Raw genomic sequence first — 19,835 nt, forward strand, 5'->3', positions numbered from 1 at the left:
ATCACAAGTGATACATCCTTATTGTTCAACTCAAATAGAGAAATTTTGCAAGGCCAACAAGAAAGAAACCAGAAGAAGGAAGGAAGCTTTGAGAGAGACTGAATTAGAAGCAGAAATGGCAGATGAAAGAATTAGAATTGGTGTTGGTAATGCACGAAATTGTCAAAACAATGAAAATGAAGCCCAAGGGGAAGAAGTTGTTAATGCAAACGTGCCTAGGGGAAGTATGATGGATCATGCTTTTCCACGTTTTGATGATTTGAGAGAGAGCATAGCAAGACCAAGGATTGATGCAAATAGTTACAAGATGGATTTTGGAGTCCTTCAAATGATTCAAAATTCTCAATTTGGAGGACATCCTTCTGAAAATCCACACACACACTTGAAAAAGTTTGCTATGATCTGTGACATGCAAAAACAACCTGGAGTGTCTGATGATGCAGCAAGATTGAAGCTATTCTGCTTCTCTTTGAAAGATAGAGCATTGATTGGCTTGATTCTTTACCTCACAACTCCATTACAAATTAGAGCAACTCATCGATGCATTTCTTGCACAATATTTTCCACTGAAAAACTCAAGAGCCGAGGAATCAAATGACAAATTTTCGCACTAAGAGAAGATGAAACTCTTTATGAGTCATGGATGAGATGGAAGGAATTAGAGAGATTATGCCCACATCATGCCATTCCAAAATGGATGATAAATCGTAATTTCTACACAAATGTCACTCCCGCAATCAGAGGAATCATTGATGCTCAAACAGAGGAGAATTTATTATAAAGCATGAAGATGAAGCTTATGAACTATTGGAGAAAATTGCAAAGAATACTCATCTTTGGAGTAGTCCAAGAGGACCACCCAACTCGTAAAAGGCAAGTCTGGAATGTATGATCTTGATCCATTCAACATGATTAATGCAAAGTTTGATGCACTTACAAATGTCCTTGCTAAGAAGATGGAAGATTTGAGTATGTTGGTTAGTTCATCATCATCACCGAAGTTCACAACAAGTGGCTTATGCAGAGGAAACTACCAAATTGTGGAATAGATTATGGAGAACAAGCAAAGATATGTTGGTAATTATGGAAACAAGCAAATGGGGAATCCTTATTCTCAAACTTACAATCCAAATTGGAGGAATCATCCCAACTTTTCATGGGGAAATCAGCAAAATCAAGTTCAAAATCAGAATTTTCAACCACAACAAAGAGAGTCAAGTTCCATATCAAGAAAATAGGCAACCACCGCCTAATTTTCAGCCCAAAAATATGAACCTCCACCAAAACAAAGAAGAACGAAATTCCACCATCAAGCTTTATTGCAATGATTCTTGCCAACCAAAACAAGCATGATGAGGAGATGAGAGAGGTGAAGGCAAGGTCGAACAGATGCAAACACACAATGTATCGCCGAAAATCGATTGCACAACAAGCATCTTCCTCAAGTGCCAAATCTTTTGGAAAGCTTCCAAGTCAACCAGAAAATCCAAGAGAGCAAAGTCAAGCTATTACTTTAAGAAGTGGTAAAGTTATAAATGATGAGAAGAGTGAAAACAAGTGAGAAGAGAGAAAATGAGAAAGAAACTGATGAGAGTGAAAAACAAGAGAGTGCAAAAATGTAAGGAGAAATTTGAAGAAAAGAAGAGAAATATATACCTCCTGAGCCCTACAAGCCACAACTTCCCTTTCCACAAAGATTTCACAAAGCCAAGCTTGATAGGCAATTTGGGAAGTTCTTAGAGGTTTTGAAAAAACTTTACATAAATGTGCCTTTTGTTGATGCTCTTTCACAAATGCCCTCTTATGCAAAATTCTTGAAAGAAATTCTCTCAAACAAGAGGAAACTTGAAGATGATGAAACTGTAGCTTTGACAGAAGAATGTAGTGCTATCCTCCAAAGGAAACTTCCTCCAAAGCTTAAGGATCCAGGGAGTTTTTCAATTCCATGCCACATTGGAGAGTCTTGTTCTACAAAAGCTCTATGTGATTTAGGGGCTAGTGTTAGCCTTATGCCCCTCTCTATTTATGAGAAGCTCAACATGGGAGATCTAAAGCCAACCCACATTTTTCTTCAGTTAGCTGACAGAACAATCAAGTATCCTGAAGGAATTTTGGAGAATGTGCCCCTGAAGGTTGGAAAGTTCTATATACCTGTTGACTTTGTCATCTTGGACATGGAGGAAGATTCTAATATTCCAATTATTTTGGGGAGACCCTTTCTAGCTACAGCAGGAGCATTGATGGATGTGAAAGGAGAAAAGCTGACTCTTAGGGTTGGTGAAGAGCAATTGGTTTTCAATATTAATAACACTATGAAAAAGCATCATTCTGAAGCTGATACTTGCTTGAGAGTTGATATCATTGATGAGCTGGTTGAAGAACATTTCAGGAAGAAATATCCAGAAGATCCACTTGAAAATTGTTTGGTTCATGGAAGAGGCTTAGATTATGACAACCGTCATGTAGCTGCATATACTCAACACTTAGAGGGAAGTCCACCATTCATTTCTGCTCCAGTCTTTCAACTCACACAAAAGGAAAAAGCTGAATTTAAGCAACCATCATTCAAGGAAGAAGATGCACCTAAGGTAGAACTTAAGCAACTTCCTTCTCACTGTATGAATTTCTTGGCACCAATAACACTTATCCAAAGAATTGTAAATGCAAATTTGAGTACATTAGAGGTCGATAAGTTGTTAAGAGTGTTGAGACAATTTAGGAAAGTCTTAGGATACACCATAGATGACATTAAGGGAATAAGCCCACACTTTTGCATGCATAGAATCATTTGGAAGAAAATTGTAAACCATCTATTGAACATCGAGGAGGTTAAACCCAAATATGAAAGAAGTTGTTAAAAGGAAATTTTGAAGTTGCTTGATGCAGGATCATTTACCCTATCTCGTATAGTACTTGGGTGAGCCCAAGACATGTTGTTCCAAAAGGGTGGAATGACAATGTCAAAAATGAAAATAATGAATTAATTCCCACTGCAATGCTGACTAGTTGGCGAATGTGCATAGATTACGAAAATTAAATGTTGCCACTAGAAAAGATCACTTTCCACTTCCCTTCATTGATCAGATGTTGGAAAGACTAACTAGGCATTCTTACTTTTGCTATTTAGATGGATATTCAGGTTTTTTTCAAATCCCTATCCATCCAAATGATCAAGAGAAAACCACTTTTACTTGTCCATATGGAACCTTTGCTTATAGAAGGATGCCGTTTGGATTGTGTAATGCACCAGCCACTTTTCAAATGTGCATGATGGCAATCTTCTCAGATTTCATTGAAGACATAATGGAGGTTTTTATGGACGATTTTTCTGTTTATGGATCTTCATTTGATATATGCTTGGCTAACCTTTCTAAAATTTTGCAACATGTGCGATATCGACCTTGTGTTAAATCGAAAAGTGTCATTTCATGGTTCAGAAGGGATAGTGCTTGGACATTTGGTGTCTAATAGAGGAATAGAGGTTGATAAAGCCAAAGTTGAAGTGATAGAGAAGATGGCTCCTCCTACCAATGTCAAGGGAATTCAAGTTTTCTAGGACACGCTGTTCTACAGACGCTTTATTAAGGATTTTTCTAAGATAGCTAAACCTTTGTCTAATTTGTTAAGTAATGATACACCATTTGTATTTGACCAAGAGTGTTTGGATGCCTTTTGCAGTTGAAGCAAGTTTATCATCGCACCAATCATGCAACCACCGATTGGAGCCTACCTTTGAAATTATTTGTGATGCTAGCAACTATGCAATTGGGGCTGTTCTTGGTCAAAGAAAGGACAAAAAGGCTTATGCTATTTATTATGCTAGTAGAACACTGGATGAGGCTCAAACAAATTATGCAACAACTGAAAAGGAATTTTTGGCAATTGTCTTTGCATTGGAAAAGTTCAGACCTTACATTATTGACTCAAAGGTGGTTATATTTTCAGATCATGCACCATCGTATTTGTTCAGAAAAGGAGGCTAAACCTAGGCTCATTAGGTGGATTCGATGTTACAAGAATTTGATTTGGAGATTAGAGATAAGAAAGGAGCCAAAATGTAGTTGCCGATAATCTTAGTAGGTTGAAATTGATGGTGAAGAATTGGATGAAATCCCTATTGATGAGTTTTTCTTGATGAACAACTTTTCTCTCTTGTTGCTAAACTACCTTGGTATGCAGACTTTGTGAATTATCTATCTTGTGGAGTTTTACCTCTAGGTATGACATGGCAACAAAAGAAAAGGTTTTTGCATGAGGTGAAGTTTTATAGATGGGATGATCCTTTACTCTTTAGGAGATGTTGTGATGGTCTAATTAGAATATGTATTCCTGAAGAGGAGGTCCAAAGTATTTTGCATCATTGCCATGCTTCGATTATGGAGGTCATTTTGGCATCTCTAAGACAAATAGTAAAATTTTGCAAGCTGGTTTCTTTGGCCAAATCTTTTAAGGAGGTGAGGAAATTTGTGTTGGGTTGTGATAAATGTCAAAGGAGTGGAAATTTGTCAAAAAGAGATCAAATGCCCCTAAATAATATTCTTGAAGTGGAATTATTTGATGTCTGGGGAATAGATTTTATGGGGCCATTCCTCCTTCATATGGTAATAGATACATCTTAGTTGGGGTTGACTATGTGTCAAAGTGGGTGGAAGCTATTGCAACTCCAACTAATGATGCTAGAGTGGTAGTGAAATTTTTGAAGAAATTTGTCTTGAGCATTTGGAGCTCCTAGGGCTATAATTAGTGATGGGGTTCCCATTTTTGTAATAAGCAATTTGAGAGCTTAATGAGGAAGTATGGTGTAGTGCACAAGATAGCTACCCCATACCATCCTCAAACTTCGTGACAAGTTGAAATTTCTAACAGAGAGCTCAAGCATATTTTGGAGAAAACAAGGAACAATTCTGAAAGATTGGTCTATCAAACTAGATGATGCTTTATGGGCATATAGGATCGCTACAAAACCCCTATAGGAACTACTCCCTTTAGGTTGGTGTATGGTAAGTCTTGTCATTTACCCGTGGAGCTAGAACATAGGGCATATTGGGCCATTCAAACCTTGAATTTTGATCTTAAGCAAGCTGGTGAGAAAAGGTTGTTACAACTTAATGAGCTTGAGGAATTGAGGATGGATGCTTATGAAAGTGCCCGTATTTACAATGAAAGAACTAAAGTTTGGCATGATAAGCATCCGAGGAAAAAGGAATTCAAAGAAGGTGATTCAGCTTCATGTTCAACTCAAGATTGAAATTGTTCCTGAAAACTTAAGTCAAGGTGGACTGTCCATATAGAGTTTCTAAGGTTTTCCCTTATGGAGCAATTGAAATTTGGAGTGAAAAATCTGGGAATTTTAAGGTCAACGGGCATAGATTGAAGCATTACATAACTGGAGACCTAATAAAGAGAGCAAACTGTTACAAGCTCTCCAATCCTCACCTCTTTCAAAGGAAATTCATGAAGAGTCCAATAAGGACTATAAATAGCCCTCTTGGGAGGCATCCCAAGTCCTTTATTTTGCTTTTGTTGATTTACTTTCATTTTCATTAATTTTGTTTTATCTCGAATCTCCCAAATTCAATTTTTGACATTGTTAAATTTTGTCTCTTGTAGATGTAATTCAATGAAGAAAGGCTAGTGAACTGTTGGGGAAGTAATTCTTAACTTGAAAAAAATTTTGTCCTTCAAAAGAACTGATAAGTTTTTGCTGCATAACTCAGGCAGAGCCGCAATTTGGTTTATGCAGAGGAAAAGTGCCATCCGCAGAAAAGGAAAAGTCTCAGAGTGTATAGACTTCCTTGAACCGCAACTGTTATTGCAGAGGAAAACTAAGTACATTCTGCAGCAAAAAGAGTGTCTCAGCCTAATGACTTGTGCTTTTGGTGAGGTTGGGTGTGTAATTTTCTAATATTTGTGCTTATAATGATATTATGGTGGTTAGTTGGTCATTTTGCAGCTTTGAGCTTCTTTGGGTTATAGGATACAAGGTAGAAATGCTGCATTTTCTTGGCAAATCTTGGAGAATTCATTTCTCATTTGTGGTTAGATGCAATTTCATGTGTTTTATGGAGTTTCATGTGCTAAATGTTGATTTGCAGAATTTGAGTCAAGATGGCATAGCTCTCAAAGGTCTTTATGTAGGATCAATGTCTACATGCCTGTGATGTATTTTTGATATACTTTGTATATATTGATGTGTTTTTGGTGAAAATTCTCATGGTTTATGCTTCATGGAATTATATTTCCTCATTCTAGGTATTTTTCACACTTGCAATCCATGTTCTATTGCATTCTTGATCTTGTTAAATTGTGCATAAGCAACTGCATAGCTTATGCAATCCTGCATAACCACAATTCTTGCCATTTTTCACCTTTATTGCAAGTGCATAAGGAGAGTGCATAGCTTATGCAACACTACATAGCCTCATTTTGTCAAATTTCATATCTGTCAAAACTTGCATAAGGTGAGTGCATGACTTATGCACTTCTGCATAACCAAAAATTCTGCATTTTCTCTCTCACTGAAGTTCAGATAACCAGAGTGCATAGCCTATGCACTTCTGCATGATCAGAAACTCCAGAAAAATCAAACCTGCCGAGACCTGCATAAGCAAGATGCATAAGTTATGCACTTCTGCATAACCAAAACTCTGAATTTCCAAACTTTGCCGAGGGGTGCATAAGCAGAGTGCATAACCTATGCACTTCTGCATAACCAAAAACCCACAAAAATCACACTTGCCGAGGGGTGCATAAGGAAGGTGCATAAGTTATGCACTTCCGCATAACCAAGAACTCCAAAAATACAACTTGCCGAGGGCTGCATAAGCAGAGTGCATAACCTATGCACTTCTGCATGACTTGATTTTCTGAAACACCACTTCCGCCGAGAGATGCATAAAGGGAGTGCATAACTTATGCACTCCCGCATGACTTCGCTCCTCAACATTTCAAGGGTCACCGAAACATGCATAAGGACAGTGCATGACCTATGCACTTGTGCATAAGCATTTCTCTGAAGTTTAAATCATTTTGAAACATGTACAAAAGAGTGCACAGGTTATGCATAAATCATTTTCCCCTTATGCAGTCTCCTACAAACCCGATTCAAATTCATTTTCGACAAATAAAACTTCCCACCTCCACTTCCCGACTCTTCACCCCACGACCGCCCTTCAACCTCCATTCCTTCCGGCATTCTCGCCGTCTCTCTCCCATCTTCTCCACCAGCACTCTCATCACGAAAACCCTAAATCCCCCCCTACATTTTCATTTCCCCCTATCTCTTCTCCATCGGCAATGGAGTCCCCTCCACATTCCCGCCCCGCCTCTCCTCTCGAAGTCTCTCCATTGTCATCGATACATCCCACGCCCAATCCTCCACCACAAACGACACCCCCACCACCTCCACCAACCACATACAAACGCAAAATCCGATCCAAACTGCGGCGACCCATGTCCTCCGCTCCTCCTCCGCCCAAACGCAAAGACCCACCCACCCCATTTTCTAACCACCTCCTAAAAAGCCAAAAGCTCCATTTCTACACCTTCTTCCAAAGAAAAGACAATTTCAAAGAACCCCATTTGTATCAAAGCTACCCCGGCCTCTCCCGATACAATTCAAAAGCCGCTTCAAGAGACTCAAAGATAGAAGGGTACAACCTACTAGGTATATATCCACGATGCTCTACAATCTCTTGGTTTATTTGACAATGTAGTTACATTTCTTGACTATGGGTTGGATGTAATTTGTGCATAAGCAAGAGGTAGTTTATCCAATTCTAGTTTTGGAGTTTATTTCTTCATTCTCTGCTACCCTCAACTTGCATGATGTAGACCATAAACCAATTATGACATTTAGATGCTTGGGGCAAAATAGAGAACTGTCATTAGACCAATTCCATAGCATTTTTGGTTTTGCAATTGATGGGTTCTTTAGAGTACCACATACTGGAGTAGAGGTAGCCAACAAGGGCATTTGGAATCCTGCCCAATTTTGGAGAATCATAACAAACCAACCTCAAACTTTCTCTGGTAGATCCAAAACATCCCAAATCCTTGACCGCACTTAGGTTTATTCATAGGTCGATGGCTAGCACCATATTGGGCAGAGGAACTAGTTCTCGTGTCAGGCAAATCAACTATTTATGTTATGGTGTGCATTTCACAAAGTTAAGGTATCTCCTGTTACTTCTTTTGTGAACATGTGTCGCACATTGCCACCAAATCCATAGGTGATATTGTTTTGGGTGGGCTTATCACCGCCATAGCTAAGCATTTTGGTTTTAATCTGCAGAGCACTCAATCCCAAAGACTTGAAGACACTTCCTATTTTGATATCGCACATTTAACCAAAACAGGTTTACTCACATGTTTTGATCCCGCCCACCCCGCAATGTAAACCGAGCCTATTGCACAACCGTAAACCCAACCTTTCACACCAATCCCACAAAGACCCTATCGCACCTACCCCACCCTCAAATCTACTCAGACATTCCAAAGCCTCTGCCAAATTTCATTCCTCCTACAAATGAACCTACCTCATCCACAAAGACCTCCTCGCATTCAACACTAAAGCCTTATTCACCTACCTTGACAGCTTAGTGATGATATCTACTTTGTGGATAGGAAGCTTGATGCTGGTCTTGATACACTAAAGGATCACATGATCACTATTTGACCTTGTCATGGAAACTGTGGACAAACAGAAAGAATCAAGGAGATGGTGAAGCAACTCATGATCTTTTGGGCATGCCTCCCCACCTCCATCACCTCCTCCAAAGACCATCTTTTCGACAAATTACAGCAGCCACAAGCCCTTTAGCAACATCCTTAGACAAGGGCAAGACAATAGACATAGATTAGTGTCTGTTTTACTTTTGTTCAATCTTGTAGGACCTTTTCTTTGTAAATATGTTCAAACATTTATAGTTTGTTTCACATTATGTTTGTTTATTCTGAATTAGTTTATTTTACATTCTGTTTTTCTTGAAGTTTTATTGAATAGCTATTACATTAGTCTTCTTTGATTTTTATTGCACTTATTGCCCTTTTGTACATATCTGCCCATACTCTATATATATTTCCATACCTCTCGCTGGTTGTACATTTCTCTTGCCAATTCCTATGCAGCAGCTTTGTATACACCGCATAGCTATGAATTTCTCATGCATAACCTTTGCATAGCTCAGGTAACTCTTTCTCGCTACTTCAGAATCGCACAGTTGTATTCCCTTATGCCACTGTCCCGCATAGCCTATGCAACATATATTGCCTCTTATGCAAGACCGCATGGCTTATGCACCTTACCTATGCAAATACTGATACTCTTAACTCGCATGACCTATGCAAATTTCTTATGCATCCCTTTAGCTTGAATTCTCATACTGTAACTCTTTCTTTTGCTCTTAATTTTTACAATTCTGGTCCATATTATTTGCTTTGAGTTTTGGTTATTCATCGCTTGAGACATTGAGGACAATGTCTAATTTTGAGTTTGGGGGTGCACATTTTGATTTTTAGCTTCATTTTTCACATTTTGAGTATAAGAGCATCTCATCCCATTTCATTCACATATATTGTAAATATTTTACATATACATCCATACATACATATTCATTACACATTTACACACACATTATACATCACTTAGAAATTGTACAAATTGCACACAAATAGACTCCTTCCATTTAGTTCATGCATTACTCATTTTAGGAATCATGCACCATACATTAAAATCTTTTGCCAAATCCCTTGAGTATTGAAAATGTGCCTATGAGAGTGATTTGACTCACCCTTTTAGTTGGGTTTGTGGATTGAAAGTTTCCTAAGAGGTGCAAAGTTTTGAAGTGTTTATCTCTTGCCTATATCTTCTTAGCCAAAAGCCACCCAACTAGTCATTTGGAGATGGAAGTGTTTAGAGGGAGTTATTGGATATAAGGTAGTCAAATGATGTCTCACCAATCCTAGAACAAATTTTCTAAACCTTTTAAGGTGAAATACCAGCTTATACTTGAAAAGAGAGATGATTAGGCATTCTTTGATTTAAACCTCCTCATTTTAAACCTTTGGCCTTTTTCCTAATTAAAATTGACCCTTGCAAACCCCTTTTGAGCCTTTTTATCCCTAATTTTTCTTAAATCCTTATTACTACCTAGCCAATGAACCAAACACTCCAACCCTTTTTATGAGAATAATTATTCATAATATTAGGTACATAAAAAAATATAAAATAAAAACACAATAAAAGGGAGAAAAAATGCTTGTCACCTTGTAAAAGTGCTAGTATATGTGCTTTTCACCATTGTCATTCAAAATGAAAGAAATCCACCCAAAGTATTAAAAGGAATGAGTTTGGGGGTGGCAATTTTAGGGACAATCATAAAAAAGAAAATGCAAAATACAAGTTAAAGTATCAAAATGTCCCTCCATTTTTATGTGTTTTGTAAACTATGCTAGCACTTGACAATCCTCATTGTGTATTTCTCTCTCCCACATAAAAAAAAGAGAAAAATATATATATATATATATAATAAAGTGTACCTTATGTTTCAAAATTGAAAATATTCTCATGCTTTGAATCCTTTTTTTTTTACCCATCTTTCTTTTTAGCCTCATTTTGAACCCCATGACCCCATTATATCCCTAAAAAGACCTTTGATCTCTTGAAAGTACTTGCTACATTAGTGGAGATAGGAGTGGGGAATTTGCCTATGGGATTGGAGAACTATTCATTCATTCATTCAATTCCATCATTCCATATAGAGACACTTTGACTATTGATTGTTCTAGAATTCCTTTTGAGCATGACTCTCTCTTTTGATTGGTTGGTTTGGGGATTTTGAATGATAATTGACTTGATGGCTAAGCTGTGAAAGCTTGATAAGCATTAAATTCTTCGTGATTTTGAAGGATGGGTATATGGATTGCTGGTATGGCTGAAGGTGTGTTAAGTTACTTCAATTGGTAATTTTCATAACTCTTTGGATAAGGCACCCCTAAAAACTTTGCATCACATTTTAAAGTTTGCTTGAGGACAAGCAAAAGCTTGAGTTTGGGGGTATTTGATGCATACATTTTGCATAGTCATTTAGGTCTAATTTTATAACCCTTTTTATTTGATTATTAGTCATTTTTAGCTAATTTCATTAGTTAATTAGTTAGTTTTTCATAGTTGTCAATTTTGCATTAATTTGTAATTTTACTTTGTTTTGTAGGAAAATGGTGTTTTTGAAGGACTAAAGGGAATTTTGCCATTGAGGAGTGTCTTCTACAGAAAAGATGTCAAAACAAGTTTTCAAGCTGAAATATGCATTGACCAAACTGCGCATAACTTGTCGCATAAGCTATGCAGATTCGCATAAGGAGGAAGATCATCGCTCTAATCCAAATTAAATGTGCATAAGGAGACTGCATAGCTTATGCACATTCTCGCCTCCCTTATGCACATTCACGAAATTGTGCATAACCTATGCACCAAGTCATGCAACTTCGCATAAGTGACCCAGATTCAGTTAAAATCAGATAAGGGACCGCATAACTTATGCACCCACTTATGCATTCCTTGAAGAGTTCATTAATGAGTCAAGCAGAGATTCCTCAAATAATTCCTCCTAGAACATACTATTTTAGGGCTCCATGTCAGAAAAATTCTATATATAGTCTCATTTTCCCATTTTAGAGGGAGACAAGGAGCAAAGAAGAAAGGAGAGGGGGCTGAGCAGAATTTGAAGAGCCATCTTCACCTTCCACACCATTTTCAACCAAGATTTGCAGATTTCTTTCTCTCTTTACACATTTCTAGATGTCTCGTGTTTAATTTCTTACTTAGCTTAGATTAAACCTTATTTCCATTTAAACTCATCATATCTTGTAAGCATTATGAATAGTGAGTAGTTTACTTTTGATTCTAGAGTAAGGGTTGTAATATTTGAGATATTTTGTGGATTTTGATTGGGTAATCCATATTTTGTGGTCTTAATGAGTTTTATTCATTTCTTGTATGCTTAATGACATGCTTAATGAAGGATCCCATTGAGTAATGTTCTTAATCCATGGTTGAAGCACCGAAAGGAGAAGGCCTTGTGATAGATAATCAGGAGATTGGACTTAATTAACTTAGACCTAGAAATAGGCTAAGGATTAAGAGGATTCACAGATTAATTAAAGAACTTAATGGGTCTTAATTAATTCTAAATCCACTAAAGTAGGATTAGTTTGATTATTTAACTCTTTTTCTCACTCGAAAGTGAATTCAAAGGATTTAAGAATTAATCTCCTTAAAACCCATAAGTTTCTTAAAATTGGATAACCGATTTAAATCCCAAAATAGCTCAATATGAAATCCTAACTCCTAATCACCTTTTACCATTGTTAATTTCTAATCAAATTTAATCATTTGCCATTTTAAATATTGCCATATTTGAACTTGCTTATTTCTATTTGATGCAATTTTAGTTTAATTAATACATTGTTGAATAGAATATTAAATTTGCACATTTAGATTTCATACTCTATTACCCATTAATTCATTATTTTAATTTCATAAATACTTCAATTTAGTCAACTTTTATATCGAAAATTCAATCATTAACACAACTCCTCGTGGATCGATATTTTTCTATACTACTTGTACGACCCTGCACTTGCGTTGGGACGCATCACCCTTCCATGTCCGGTCAAGTCATTTCTTTCAAGCATAGGCAATCTTTACCTTGAGTTTATTTCACCGATGATGTCATTGTAATGAAAAAGCAATTGAATTGTGTAAAATTACTTATTTTCACCTGCTCCATCGCTTTAGTTAGCAAAATCATTGATGTAGATATTGATCAAGTTTGTTTTAAGGTTATAGCTATTGAAGAACCTTGCAATGACCACATTAAGGCTTCAACACCATCAATTTGGCATTCATGGAATACGGTGAGCCTAAGCAAGGAGGATGTTGTTTCTTCATCTCCTAATTGGAGTGCTTCGAGGTCTGACCAGGTGGCAAACAATAATGCTACACGTGGCGTTATAGATGTAAGGGACACGTCTCTCGCTTTGGACAAATCCAACTCTGCATGAAGAGGTTTTGGCATACTCAGCCGTTAGCCTCTCTTCAAATGATGGGTTTAATGATGAAGAGGCTTCACAAGCTTAAGAACCATGCTAGACAAGGAAGTTGCCTTTAACCCATGTATTTTCCTTTAGCCAACATCTTAAAGATCTCCTTAGTCCTATTAATTTGGCAGAGTTTGAATATATTCCCCCCTGTGATCATCACAAGGAGCCCAAGCAAGAGCCTTCTTCAAACCATACACCTTCCAGGCACTCCATTGAGCCCCCTTGTGACTCTTCCTATTCCATCAACAGTCTTGATATTGATATCCCTATTGCCCAATTGAAGGTTAGTAGAGTGATGAAGAACCACAAAAAGTCCAGACCAGTAGTGGACATCTGGGGATTGTACCCAAAACTAGGCTCAAGAAATAACACTAAGTCCAAAGCTAAGGCCCTAGTTAAACCATGTTCTACAACAGATAGTGATATATTCAGAATAAATTGCTTGCACCATTCTAAGCTTACCTCCCCAATTTCGTTGCCCCATAAGGAAGCGGCTCTCACTTCACAACTCGGAAAGGATCTCAGTCTGATCTTTGATGCCGAAGATGAGGTCATCAATGAGCATTTGGCTAAGCAAATTTATAGGGGTGTAATCAAATCAAGCTGAGCTGAGTATTGGCTTGTTTAGGCTAGACTCGCAAGAATATGTTTTAATCTCGAGCTCAGCTAGTGCTCGATTCAAACTTTAACATTAATGCTCGAACTTAACTCGTTTAAATTTTATTAAAATTGAGCTCGATTCGAGTTTATCTCACTCTTGGCTCGCTTAAATAATAAATGAGTCAAGCTCAAACTCATTGCTTAAATAATAAATAAGTCAAATTCGAGTTCGACTCATTTATTATTATAAACAAACTCATTTTTAAATAAAAAAATATATAATTATTAAAAAAGTCATTATAAAGACTTCAAATTTTAATTTAATTAAAGTCTCATTAAACTAATTTTAAATTTTAAACCATATTAAAACTCAGAGAGGGGTTCTCCTTTTATAATGAAACCAATCCCTTCTACCTCACCAAAACTTCCAATGTGGGACAAGAGATTTTTACTTTAGTATTTGAAATGATTATATATATCTTAAGCATGATTAGTTTTTATTGAAAATTAGCTATGGTCCAATGGCAAAGGATGAAGTAACCATATCCCTTCCTAGGGATCAAATCCCACCTTTGTTAATTTGTTTTTCTTTTTTTTCCTTTTTTATTTTGATTTTTTATTTCTTTATCTATTTTATATTTTCTTAGTTTCCTTCCTTTTTTATTCTTTAGTTTCTTTGTTTAAGTACATGTCAATAAATTCTGAGTTCTACTTTATTCTTTTTAATAAAATTTAATTTAAAATTTACTTTGTAATATAAAATGTAAATTATTTAAAATGCCTTTAAGTTTTCAACATTATTATTATTATTATTATTATTATTATTATTATTATTATTATTATTATTATTATTATTATTATTATTATTATTATTATTATTATTATTATTATTATTATTATTATTATTATTATTATCGACTCAAATTGTGACGCCCTCACCCGCCTCACAGTAGCCGAGTAAAGCGTGCCACATTCGATGCCAGAGCACCCTATCTTATCCTCGTTTCTATCCATTGTAAATTTTAAATTTCATAGAAAATATGTGGTAAATTTTTTTATCACAAATTATTTATGTGGAAACCCAAACAGAGCCTCCTCTGCTTTATTAGCATCTGGCGTGTTTTAATATTTACTCACAACATAATCATATCCATTCATATTTTTCCATGTCATGTTATGTCATCAAACATTCATGTAATTTGCTCATAATCATTCATATAAAAAGTTATACACAATAATTTACAATTTCATTAACAATCTCAAAATGTAATTACATGATGTTTATGTACAATAAATCAATATACAAAAACTAATACATTGGCCCTACTAATAAAATACATAATACTGAGGTGACTGGATCGTGATGTGATCCCAAAACTCGCTGAACACTATCATTACTACTGCCGCACTGCGTTCGGTCTCCAGCACCTACGCGATGGAAAACTAACGCGCTAAGCGAATCGCTTAGTGGTGTATAACTTTAAAGAAAATAACCGAGTAATTAAAAATAATAACCTGCACTAATTTCATAAATTCTAAGTCTTTACAAATTTATTTGACTTTGGGATCAATTTATTTATCAGGATCTTCTTTGTGTATTTATTTCATTTTTAGTCTCTTTAAAATCATATCAGTGCCCAAGTAACCTATAACAGATTATAAAGGTAGGATACACGAGAGTATACTGGTTAGACAATCATATGTCTACCCTGTATACAATCAGAATGTCGTGCACAAGGCTAGCGTGCTTTTAAAGCCGTAAATGAAATTAGGCACAATGACTAACTGGTAGGCATATAGCCTATAGAACAATCATATCGTATATATTTTGTCATTCAGTTGATTATTCATGTGGGCACATCGCTATCCGAGTCCCTAATTGGTATACCAATAGATCCAAACTATATACATAAGCCTAGGTTTACTTTGGGCAATTAAGCATTATCAATTACTTATTAGAAATTTCATGTCACTTTGTAGTGGGAAAGTGGGTGTCACATACCTATTTTATGTAATTCAGTGTTTAGCAACATATTAGGGTTAAAACCTTACTATAAAATAGTTTGTCTTGTGAACCTTTCTTTAGGTTCAGTTTTAATGTCTTCACTTTATTTATAAATTTGATCAATTTGTTGCCACTGTTTGGCCATACTTCCTTCATGGAAGTTGTTCCTCTATGTCTTGTCTTTGTTTCCCCTTTTTGAATCATGTCATTTGGGTTGCTAGAGCTCAAGTTATGGTCAAATAACCATAACTGGTTCATTTCCTAATTCTGGATTCTTAACTAGGCAGATTTTGAAGTTCACTTTACCAATTTAATTGAACATGTTGCAGTCACTTTTAGGCTTAGTGTTCTTCATAGAGTTTGTTGCCCTATGTCTTGTGGTCACTCAAAATTTTGGATTGAAATTTTTTAAGTTTTGTAGAATTACTTATAGCCAAATAACTGGCCTAGACTCATGTACCCTATGCCAACAGGATTCCAGTCAGTCATGGCTTTGACTCAACTTTTGGATTCTTACATTCATAATTTGAGGAATGTATCTAAAAGAAAGTTGAGTCCTATTTCTTAGGTTTCCAGAACAATATGGCTCATCCTAATTGGAGTTTTCTAGTGGGATGACTGAAAGACCATTCAAGTTAAGTGGTCACTTAGGCAATTTCCGCACTTGCATACTAACTTGACCTAGCTAATTGACCTAGTTCTCTTGATTTATGGGTTTTGGCCAAAATACCAATATTGTAGACTTATGTCTTGTGGAAATTTTTCCATTGGTTTCATTGAATTTGATTTTTGTAGACCAAGTTATGGCCTCTTTGCCAAAACGATCATGTAAGCCTATGTCTAGCAATTTCGGGCAATATGGTTCTAGATACTTGTGACCTAATTTAGGCCAATAATTTGGTTTGGTTTAAGGCATTTCTGAACTCTGTGGTCTTCATGAAAATTGTAGTCCTATATCTAAGCTCTTTAATGATATAAAATTCAAGTCATTTGGACCTATCTAGAGGAAGTTATGGCCAAATGAATGTGTACTGTTCATTTGGTCATTTTTCTTGGTTCACTATTTGATCATCTGGATTGGGATAACAATTTGATCAAGTTCCGGGCAGACTTTGAGCATGGTTTCTTCATGGAAAATGGAGCATTTTAGGTCTAGTTTCATCTCCAATTGGCCTCATACCAATTGGAGCAACACAATTTCAATCATGGCCCAAAATATTCACTGGATTTTCAAAGTCTCAACCTACATGGAAAAGTATACTTCCAAATTTCATTTCCTCCAACTCCCAAACTACAAATTGACATTCATGGCACTTCTAATATCATCAATTCATCTCAACACAATCAAATTCAAGTAATTACACAAAGTCTCCAATAATTAGGTCAAAACCTTAACTCCAATTTGTTAATCACAATATACACATGCAATCACATTTCTCACATGTATAACTTCATCTAAATATCTATTAACATCACTAAACACCATTTACATGCATGAAAACATTAAACTCTCATATTTTCAAAGATGCCAAAATCTAGGGTTTTAAATTACTAATCATTTTCTTCCAATTTCATGTTATACTCACTCATTTCAACCTCAATTTAATATTTAACAAGGAAAGGAAAAGAAAACTTGCACTAACCTTTAATGGCAGCTTCTCAACCTTGTAAAAACTTCAAGATTTCTTCTTTTCTTAGCTGCCTATAAACTTCCCAAGGTGTGGTGACTAATTTTAGCGAAGGAACTTGTGAGATTTATGGTGAGAATGAGAGAGATTTTAAGCTTGGAAGGTGAGCATTCATGGAGGAAAAATGGGAATAGGGTTCGGCCAAGAGAGATGAAGTGAGGAAGATGATGTTGATTGGTGTTAGGTTTGTCATTTTATACCTATTTATACCCCACTAAAAATTAAATTATTAATTTTAATAATTAAAGTTTTAAATTTCTAATAATTCCCCTTATGTTCCTTTAATTATATTACATATAGTTTCATGTTTTCATGGGATTTTTAAAATTTAAATATCACTCATTTTAATGGACATTTAGGTTAAAAGTATACTCTAGGTACCAAATGACCAAAATGCCCCTCTTTGGGTTACAGTTAAAATTTTTCGATAATACCAACTAAATCCCTGACCCGACGGTTCCTTTAATTTTATACTGTCTATTTTATTTTTATTTTCACCTGTACCAATTAACTAAATTTTCTTTGACATTTTCAATTTATGCCTCAGTAAACATTTAATTATGTCCCGAAAATTATTTCCTAGGGTTCCTCGCAGGTCTGGGATCGTCAACTGCCTATGCAGTGACTTCCCGATACGGTCACCCATCGCCGTAATTCTGGCTCCTTTAACCTAGTTATATTTCATTTCTTTTATTTTCTCTTAATTTTTTTTCTTAGTCTTTATTTCATCAATTTATGTCTTCTCACCCTAGTTTAAGTGTAGTTCCGCATATTCCGGCCGCTCAACGCACGTTAGTCATCGAAACAGTAGAATGTATGGACTACCTATGGTGAAGGTGTTACACAAATGGTAATTAGAACCTTTAATTATATGTATAACACCCCAAGCAATTATGATATATCACTCTATGATTAAATCCTTTTGTTTGATTTAAACTTTATAATTATATTACAATAATACAAAAGAAGCATATGTGTGTATGTGTGTGCATACTATATGTTTAATTTTTAAATATTACTTGTAATATTTATAGTCAATACACACTTAACACCTTGTATAATTTGTTTTAGTTAGTTTAATTAGTTTTTAAGGACTATATAATTGAAATTTGGAATGTATATTATATAATACGCTAATGCACTTAATTATCAATACTCTCTCCCTCTCTTTATATATATATATATATATATATATATATATATATATATATATATATATATGTATGTATGTATAAAGAGAGAGGGAGAGAGTATTGATTAATGTTTTCACGCTAAGTTGGTTGGATGAAATTAAGAAAAGTATTTATCGAGCCAGTCCGAGTGAGGAATAGTATAAAGTAATAATAATAGATGAATACATTAGTTAATATTAATAGAAAGAAATAAAGAGAGATTGTAGAGAAAGAGAAAGCGAGTAATAATAATGGTTAGATAATTAGTGTCAAACTTGAAGTTTAATCTTTTAAAATTTCAAATTTGGAGAGAAAGAAGAAAAGAGTGAGAGAGAGATGGGTTCATATTTTTAAATCATATAATTACCACCAAACTATATGGCCTAATTTTCTAAATTTATTTCTCATATAAAAATTAACTTGAATTTTCATAAAAAAAAAAATTAAATTTCTATTAAAAAATTATATTTTATAAATACACTTTTTATTTTGATTATTTCATAATTGTATATAATAATATAATATTTAATAATATATTATTTTATATTGAGAGCACATATTTAACATCTTAATTTTTATATATTGATTATATTATAATTTAAATAATATATTATTTGTAGAACAATTATAAATAAAATAAATATATTTACATTATTAATATAAATGTTTTTGTAAACAAGCCGGCCAAGAGCTCATTCAGTCTATTCAATGGGCCCGTTTCATTCAGAGCTAACTGGCGAGTTTGTTCAATGCTCTAACTTGTGAGCTTGTAAACTGAGCGTAGAGCTTAAACCAAATCTTTGTTGAGGGATTAAGCTGCACTGCTTATTTATTAAACGCACTAAAATTTGAACTCAAGCAAAACTCGTTTAAAAAATGAATAAAATTGAACTCAAACAGGAGCTTTGTATCTGTTGAGTCTTGAGTAGCTCACCCGAACAACTTGGATTCCGTTTTACACCTACAAATCTCTAAAGACATGTCTAATGCTCTCAACAATTTGAGCTAAGCAGATTTTGTTAATTCCTTTGGATCTCTATTTGTTTTGGTTTAGGATTGTGATAGATCATTTTCTTGTATATTTTTTAGTGGTTTAATTTGTATCGGGCTTGTTGATTTATTTTGCCTGTTTTATTGGATTGTGGATTTCGATGTATTTTGTTTATAGCTTGGAGTCTTGGCACTCCAAGTGTTTGTTATTTGTCTCTTTGTATCAAGGACTTGTGAGCATTTTCTTTTCTTTTTGTGGCATAACTGCTTTTTGGT

At 35.1% G+C, this 19,835-nt stretch overlaps 1 non-coding gene across 1 annotated transcript; it reads right to left on the reverse strand.

The window, feature by feature from the left end:
• Window positions 1–578: 578 nt before the first annotated feature.
• LOC131170097 (small nucleolar RNA R71) lies at window positions 579–687 on the reverse strand. Its single transcript, XR_009141040.1, has one exon. It is a non-coding gene; the product is annotated as a small nucleolar RNA R71 (small nucleolar RNA).
• Between the last annotated feature and the right edge of the window lie 19,148 nt (window positions 688–19,835).

The sequence above is a fragment of the Hevea brasiliensis genome, chromosome 10 (assembly GCF_030052815.1).
Source record: "Hevea brasiliensis isolate MT/VB/25A 57/8 chromosome 10, ASM3005281v1, whole genome shotgun sequence".
Lineage (NCBI taxonomy): Eukaryota > Viridiplantae > Streptophyta > Magnoliopsida > Malpighiales > Euphorbiaceae > Hevea > Hevea brasiliensis.